We start from the raw sequence: 8463 nt of genomic DNA, 5'->3' as shown, positions 1-8463 counted from the left end.
ACCCGTCACATCCCGTCAAAATCGGGGTATGGTGGTAAACTCCTCAAGGTTGTCAGGCTGGCGCTTGTGTCAGGTGGCCAGGTCGGTGCCTGGGCCAGGTTGTCAGGTCGGCGCCTGTGTCAATCGGGCAGGTCGGTGTCTAGGCCAGGTTGTCAGGTAGGAAATCTTCTTGCGATACGTCAAACTACTCTTCTGTACCGAGCTACCCTACAAATGGCGAGCTGCCCAGGGGTATTATGCCGAGCTGCTTGTAGCGAGCTCTACCAAGCTGCCTAGCTCCTTGGCGAGCTCTTTGGTGAGCTACCAAGCTCCTTGGCGAGCTCTTTGGTGAGCTACCGAGCTCCTTGGCGAGCTCCTTGGTGAGCTACCGAGCTCGTGGGGTATGCATGCCGAGTTTATCGGTGGACGTCTTATGGGCAGCTAGGTCGGATCATGTGCCAGGCTGATCCAGGTCGGCCAGGTCGCGCAAGCCGCGCAGGCCGCGCCAGGCCAGCCAAACCGATGCTCGAGTGGGACACCAACTTGGTAAGCCATTGCCTGAGTGTCTGCCTAGTTGTCACGAGGTGCCACATGTCACAATTTCACTAGAGGGCCAAATCTGCCCTCTACAGTATGCATCTCACCTAGGTCCTAGGCATAGCCCTTTCAAAAGGTGCATGCCTGGTGCGCCTTGCGCCTTAGCCCAGGCATGTGCCTTTTGAAATTTTAACCATTTTTTGCTTTTTTTTTTTAACATAGTAACTGGGTAGCAAATAGGGGGTTCTCATCCGCTCTTAAGTAATGCAATTGAGTGAAAAAAGAGATTAGAGTATTGTTAACATATGTAGGACCCACATACATGTCTAAACTTTCCTTTTTGTTAACAGTGGCTTACAATGAGTAGGGGTGTCCATGACCTTTTTTCTTAACCGAACCGGTGGTACCGGTTTTTCTATTTCTCCAAACTTAAATTGAATCGGTACCATCAATTAATCAATCTACCAGTTTCGGTTTTTGATCGGTTCAATTCTTCAGGTTTTTGATTTTTTATATTTATAATATATATTATATAAATATATGTATTAACCGAACCGGTGGTACCGGTTTTTCTATTTCTCCAAACTGAAACCGAATCGGTACCATCGATTGATCGGTCTGCCAATTTTGGTTTTTGATCGGTTCGATTCTTCAGGTTTTTGATTTTTTATATTTATAATATATGTATAATATTATATTAAAAATATTAAATGATATATAAATGTGCTTTGGCTGTAAATTACGAAAATGCCTTGCATGGTTCGCGTATGAAGTCTCATGATAGAAGAAGATGAAAAGTGGAAAAAAGAAAAATAGAACACATGCTATGGGCACTTTCATGTAGTTTAATGGAATTGGACTTACATGTATATTTTGGAAGTTTAAATACTAAAGTGAGACATTTGAAAGTTAGAGCAGTAAAGTGAGACTACCTCAAAGTATAGGTACAATTTTAATCAAAATAAAAGCATTTAACCGACGAATGTGTTTTCCAAGATAATTGAAACTTGAAAGCTGCAAAACTCTTTGTAAATTGTAAATGCCGGTATTTAGCTTGGCTTCACGTCCAAACTATACAAAATAAGTTTCAATCTGCCCGTAGACCCAATCAAAAGCCACCATTTGTTCTCTTACACGGGATGGTGGCCTCCTCTTGAGGGATGATCAGTAATTAGAGTTTTAAGGTAGTTGAAAAGTTCTGGGCCATGCTTCACGTCAGCATGTTGTTTTAATTTCCAATGTATGGTCTAATAAAACACTTATTAACATATAACCAAACATCAAGCTTGGTCTAAAAAAATAGATTTCATACATGGTGCTGATGTGAATCTGTTTTTCAAGAAAAAAAGCATTGATTCCAAACACTAGCTTGATGAACAAAACGCATACACAAGTGTTTGTATGTTTGTTTTGCGCCAAATGAACCGATTTCCAACCACATCTAAATCCAATATGATTATTGAAATTTAATATCTAAAGTTTATCCAGTTATTAATGCTTTATTGTGTTTAAAATAAACAAGTATAAAATTCTAATTTTTAATTAGTTTCTAACTTATGTAATATATTTATATAAATATTAAATAATGAATTTGTTAATTATAACTTTTAAGTAATTATATATGATACTAATATAGGTGCATAATATATTACATATATAGATACACAAAACTTATACAAAAACCTAATCATCCTTATAGAGTTATATATTCATCATATAAAACAAAAATTATTATCTAAGCCTTAACCCAACTATATAGGGCAATTACATGAATCATGTTTTGCCATTCCTTTATGTTTAATGCTATATCCTTTGTTAAATTATAAACACTTAAATCATTTTTAACTTTCCACCCATGTCCTTTTATGTTTGCCTTAGCCATTATAGCTAGGGGTGTAAACGGATCGAATTTGAATCAAATCAGGCAATGTTCAAATTCGAAACCGATTAGAAAATTCGATATCCGACAGATATTAAAAATTAATATCCAAATTTGAATCCGATTAAATATTCGAATATTCAATTTGATTCAAATTTAATAGATTAATTATTTTAGATAATTAATAAATATATAAAATAAATATTTTATTGATATAAAGTATATAAATATATAAATTATTTATATAACTTATTTATTATATATAAATTATATAAAATATTTTATATATTATATATAAGAATTAAATAGTTGGTCGAATTTGGATATTTATCGAATCGAATCAGATTATATCCGAATTCGAATATGATTAACTATTAGGTAAGAATAGGATATCCAAATCCAACCTATTAGATATTCGAATTATCCAAATTCGATTCTATTATGTCAAATATCGAATTTGAAATCGGATTTTTGAATACCATTGACACCCCTACTTCTATTCCCTTTCAGCTTGTAGCAAATCACTTCTCATGGGTGTTATCGATAAATTTATATGCACATGACAATACCATCTTACTCTACTTTATCTTATTTTATCACATGTATAAACTATTCTTAGGTTAAGTCAAACGACTTTGTTTCTAATGAGAGAGAGAGAGAGAGAGAGAGAGAGAGAGAGAGAGAGAGAGAGAGAGAGAGAGAGGGAGATTCTCCCCCTTGGACAAGTGGAACATTATTTTCTCAAGAAAGAGCACCTCAAAAGTAGTTACTCCCAATTTCAAACAAAAACTTACTTCCTCAAACATGTGTCTTCCCATTAAAAAAAAAGTATAAGCTTCAAATTGTAATAATGTCCACTCTCAAAAAGGTGAGTGGTGGCTACCTCCATTGAAAAAGAAAAAACAAGAATTTAAAGTGGGTTATTATTAAGAAATAAATTTTGATTTAATCTCTTAAATTAAATAACAAGTTTATATATATAAAATATCAAATAAAACAATAATCTATAGCTAAATTTACAACATAAAAAATGGGTGTAAAAAAATTATCAAAATACATGTATAAAAAAATATCAAAATATTGGATCTATACTTAGTACAGGGGGTCATTATCTAACCATGTCCTTTTTTATTTTGTTCTCATAAATCACAGCAACACATATCATGTAAATAAAAAATAAGTACCGAATAAAGATTTTTGTTATTAATGATGGAAAGTAGTTAAAAAGGATTTAATATCTAATTTGTACCCATTTACCATGTTAAAAGGTATGATGGTCATTTTTTAAGTTAGAGGGGCAAATACCTCCACTCATGCTCATCTCTGCCATAAATTGGTTAGGAAAAGACATATGTCGTGTTTGGCAAGTCTTTTCATGCAGGCGGGTAAAAGCTTGGAAGCCCGAATTCTATGCTTTTTCTATTTGGCAATTGAGAGATCTATTAGGAAAAATTCCAGCCCATAAAAAAGTGAGTAACCCAAAATTGGGTTTTTTGATAAGCTTCAAATGAAGCTTTTACAATCTTTTAGGGCCTCGCATGTTTTTCGAGCATGTGGCACGACACACATGCTTGGGAGAAAATGAGTTATCTGTTGAATGTTTAAGTGGGACCCACCAATGGTATGTGGGGCCATGTTACATATTTATGTGGAGCCCACCTTAGAAAAAGTATGTAAATCTCACATACATGGACTCCACATACATGTCCACCAATGGTATGTGGGGCCCACCTCAAAAATTTATGTGTGTCTCACATACACATATATGTCAGCACATGAACCCCTTATACATGTCCACCAATGGTATGTGAGGCCCACCTTGGAAAATGTGTATGGGCCCCACATACATATCCACCAATGATATGTTGGGCCCACATTACATATTATGCATATGCTGAAATGTATGTGGGGTCCACCTTGAAAAATATTTATAGACTCCATAGTAAAGGATATGCATAGGTGGACTTACATGTAGGGCCCATTTATACTGATTGCATGTTGGGTCCACAACTATGAAATGCACATTTAGACATGTATATAGGTCTCACATATGTTAAATAAAAAATTTGTTAGCCCACACACAATACATTCATATATACATAACACATATTTTCATCACATTACCAAAAAGTCTTCCAACTTTTATAGTCTTTCTAAAGATTTATGAAAATTATTTCAACCAAACAGTCTTTGATCTTTTAAGATCTATTTGTAAAAGCTCACCATCTTTTTTAAGTATCACATCTTGCAACATATATTGGAAAAGACTTGCCAAAAAGGTAAGTAGTTGTTCATCTATGATGCCTAAGCTTAATTGGCTTTAAATTTTGAGGGGAAGGCTATAGAATATCAAAAAAGGGGCTTTTCTTAAAATAAACTGGCATTTTTTTCCCGAATATGAAAAGCTTTGCAATGTCATAGGGTTTCATAAATTTAGGTGCCATTTGTTAAGTTTTCTTAGGAAGATCTTTTGATTGCCTAGACAGTTAAAAGATGTAATGAGCTTTTGGGGTTGTCTTTAAGAATCTAGATTGTTTTCTAAGTATCCTAATGAAAGATGTCAAGTGCAGAAAGACAAGATGCTCCATTTGAAGCTTCTATTTTTTTTTTCTATTTTAGGCTTCCATGAACTTCTTAGAGCATATGTCTTTTTGGCTTCCTGTCTTTCATTGCCAAACAAAGAAAGACCAATTTTTTCAAAGCTTGGAAAACCACACAAAAGGACTTGTCAAATGCCCTCTTAACCTAAAAAAGCTTGTGTAATGCATGGGTATTGATTAGTTTAATTATAAGAATAAAATACACTTAAATGCATAGATATAGTTAGGGGTGTCAACAACATTCGAAAATTCGATTTCAAATTTGAGATTCAACATAATCGAATCAAATTAGGATAATTCGAATATCTAATCAGTCAAATTCGGACATGTTTTTGAAACCAAACCAGTTTGGGGTCCGGTTATTGGTTTGAACGGTTCGACCGTTCAACTCGAATGGCCGGCCCATTCTAACAAAAAATTAAAAAAAATAAAAAATTTTGAAAAACGATCAAAACCGTTCAAACGGTTAACCGGCTGGTTCAGCGGTTTGCTGACCAAAATCAACGGTTTTGGGGGGAAAACGGAACTGGTCAGGTGACTAGTTCCCATTTTTCCGGTCGGTTAAGTGACTAGTTCCCGATTTTCCGGTCCGACCATCCGGTTCGGTCCGGTTTTGAAAATCATGAATTATGATATCCTATTCATACCGAATAGTTAATCGGATTCGAATTCGGATTTAGCGTGATTCGATTCGATGAATATCCGAATTTGACCGATTATTTAATTCTTATATATAATATATAAAATATTTAAATGTCTTATATAATTTATATACTTTATATAAATAAAATATTTATTTTATATATTTATTAATTACCTAAAATAATTAATTAGTCGAATTCGAATTTGAATCAAATTGAATATTCAAATATTTAATCCGATTCGAATTCAATCCGTTTGCACCCCTAAGAATTGGGATAAGATAAAATCAACAAAACTTAAATAAATCTAAAAAAAACATCAACCAATCTATTTCTGGTTATGAGTTTCAACCAACCATACATAATGCATTATAAATAAGAAACTTACATTTTTATAGTTCACGTGACACCATCACTCAATCTATTTATGTTCATATGAATCAAGTCATATCTTTTCCTCATAAGGTATTGCATAAAATAGACAAGATTTCTGGTGGCATATAATTGCCCCATCTTGTCAAACACCCCTTAAGGGCTAAATGTTCTTTCAAAGATAATTAAGATGTCTTACCAGGCTATACTTACAAAAGAAACTCTCCAACATGAGAATCCATTGATGAGCTTATATTCACACTGCTTATCAAGCACAATGAAGACTGAATACTCATACAAATAAGCCATTGGTTGATAAGAAAGGGAGAATATCAATCTTGACCGCACTCAATCAGTTCAAGAAGGCCAACCAGAACCTCTATTTCCTCTATCATTAGCTGGCAAATATGTTCTGATGTTTGGAATTTCTCCTGGATTATGTTGAGTAGTTGTTTCTATAAACATTGAATGAGAATATTGTAAACCAATGTTTCACACATACTGAGGCTGATTTCAATCTTCAAAGTTCAAACCATTGTATTTTGTTATAGAAAAGCAGGCTAACCTTGTGTAAAGTATAAACTCTTATCATCCTCATGACTCATGAGTTTTCTATATAAGAAACCTACTGCAGGCTTGACGTAGACTCTCTCTTGTCTATCATTAAGTGGTGGAAATGTATTAAAAGCTTGATTAGCACTATGGCTGTTTTTGTCTTGACAGAAAAATAGAAAGTTGAAGGAAAAGTTATTGATGAGACATACTCCATCATCATCGTATCCTATTATATGGGGTCAGCTACATGAATCTTGTTATAGGTTCTGCTTAATAATTAGTACTACACCCATTGTTAAATTACGATCACTCAAATCATTTTTTAATATTTTAACCTTTGTCCGTTTTTGTTTATCTGTGGACCTTTTAGTTCATCAAACTTGTAATAGATCGCTTTCATACAAGTTTTGTAGGTGGTATTCTATCAACATGACCAAACAATCTTAATTTATTTTTTCTCATTTTATCATTTATTACAAGTACTACTATTAGGTTCTTTCGAATGACTTCATTTCTAACCCCCATTTTTCTAGTATTTTCCATTCATCCATCTCAAAATATAACTTCCTACAGTAGATGGATAGTTATTAAGGAAAGATGCTAACTGAATAAATACTTATTGCTCCTTTTCGCTATTCATGTGGAACAGGGTATGAAACAATTGATGGCTTGCTATTAATATGTGCATTTGCTAAAAGCACGCTGGCTTAGATTGCACATAATTCTTCATATCCCAGTATGGCAGGAAAGTCACATAGGAAATTCACTGATGTTTTTTAAGATGATAATAAGGTCTTATAAATGTGAAGGCAAATATTACTTTACAGCTACCCAATTACTTCAAATTGACAAATTACTAATGCTCGTTGATGATGGTTCATTGAGAGAGAGAGAGAGAGATTGACACAACTCTCCGCTCCAAATAGAAGAGTGGGTCCATTTGAAATGAATTCTCCCTCCAGTCTCCACCTTCGGTTCCAAGTTCGTGGGCCAACCCTTTTGGTGAATCTATCTCCAAATTTCAGGGGCCCATCATGCATTCATTAAAACTGCAAATTACAAAAATGTAAAATTTGACCCGTTTCCACTGTTCAAAACGCCCAAAAGGTAATAATGCCAATCCGAATGTGTTCACGTTAGGAGACAGACCCGAACCAGAAAAAGTGGTTGGTCATCGACTCATCGTGTGCTGATGTGCTCTTCATTCTTCAGCAAAATGGTTAAATGGGTCGTATTGCATTCGAATTAGGCTAGGCACCCGACCCATTCACCAAATGGATTCTTGGGTTTGCATTGGTGAAACCCGCACCCGAAAAAGTAAATATAATAGGCATTATTTACATCCTATGTCCCAGTCACCACTGAATGGGGTACTCATTAGTTCACATGCCCGAGCATCTAGAATCTAAACCCATCATTCAATGGCTCCCAACGCTGTAGCTGCAGTGAGACGAGAAAATAAACCAAATCAGGTGAATGATCACAGCCATTGGTTTAAATATCAGAAAAAAAGGTCATGATTATCTAATTCTAAAAAAAATCAGACAATGCGAGTATCATTGTTAAAGAACACTTATCGATGCTTAAATATTTTTAATTAGAAAAAAAGTTTTTAGCATAAGAAGGAAAATAGATGATGCCATAATAATAATTATTAATTATTAATTAAGGAAGTATAATAAACCACTAACTAGTAATCAGCCTTTCTAAATAAATAAATATTAACTTATAGTTTTAATAATAAAAGCTTGGTGGGAAAGGCTTCCAGAGAAGCTTTCCTAGGACCCACTACACCAGAAACTTTTCGGAAGGTAGAGTTGCCGGAACGAGGCCGACGCCCGCCGGGATCGGACGTCGACGAAGGATTTCTATTTTCTACGTTTGCCAACTCCACCGCCCC

This window comes from Nelumbo lutea, chromosome 7 (genome assembly GCF_056320005.1).
Source record: "Nelumbo lutea isolate HS-2025 chromosome 7, American lotus-T2T, whole genome shotgun sequence".
NCBI classification, from domain to species: Eukaryota; Viridiplantae; Streptophyta; class Magnoliopsida; order Proteales; family Nelumbonaceae; genus Nelumbo; species Nelumbo lutea.
This window is presented reverse-complemented; position numbering follows the sequence as displayed.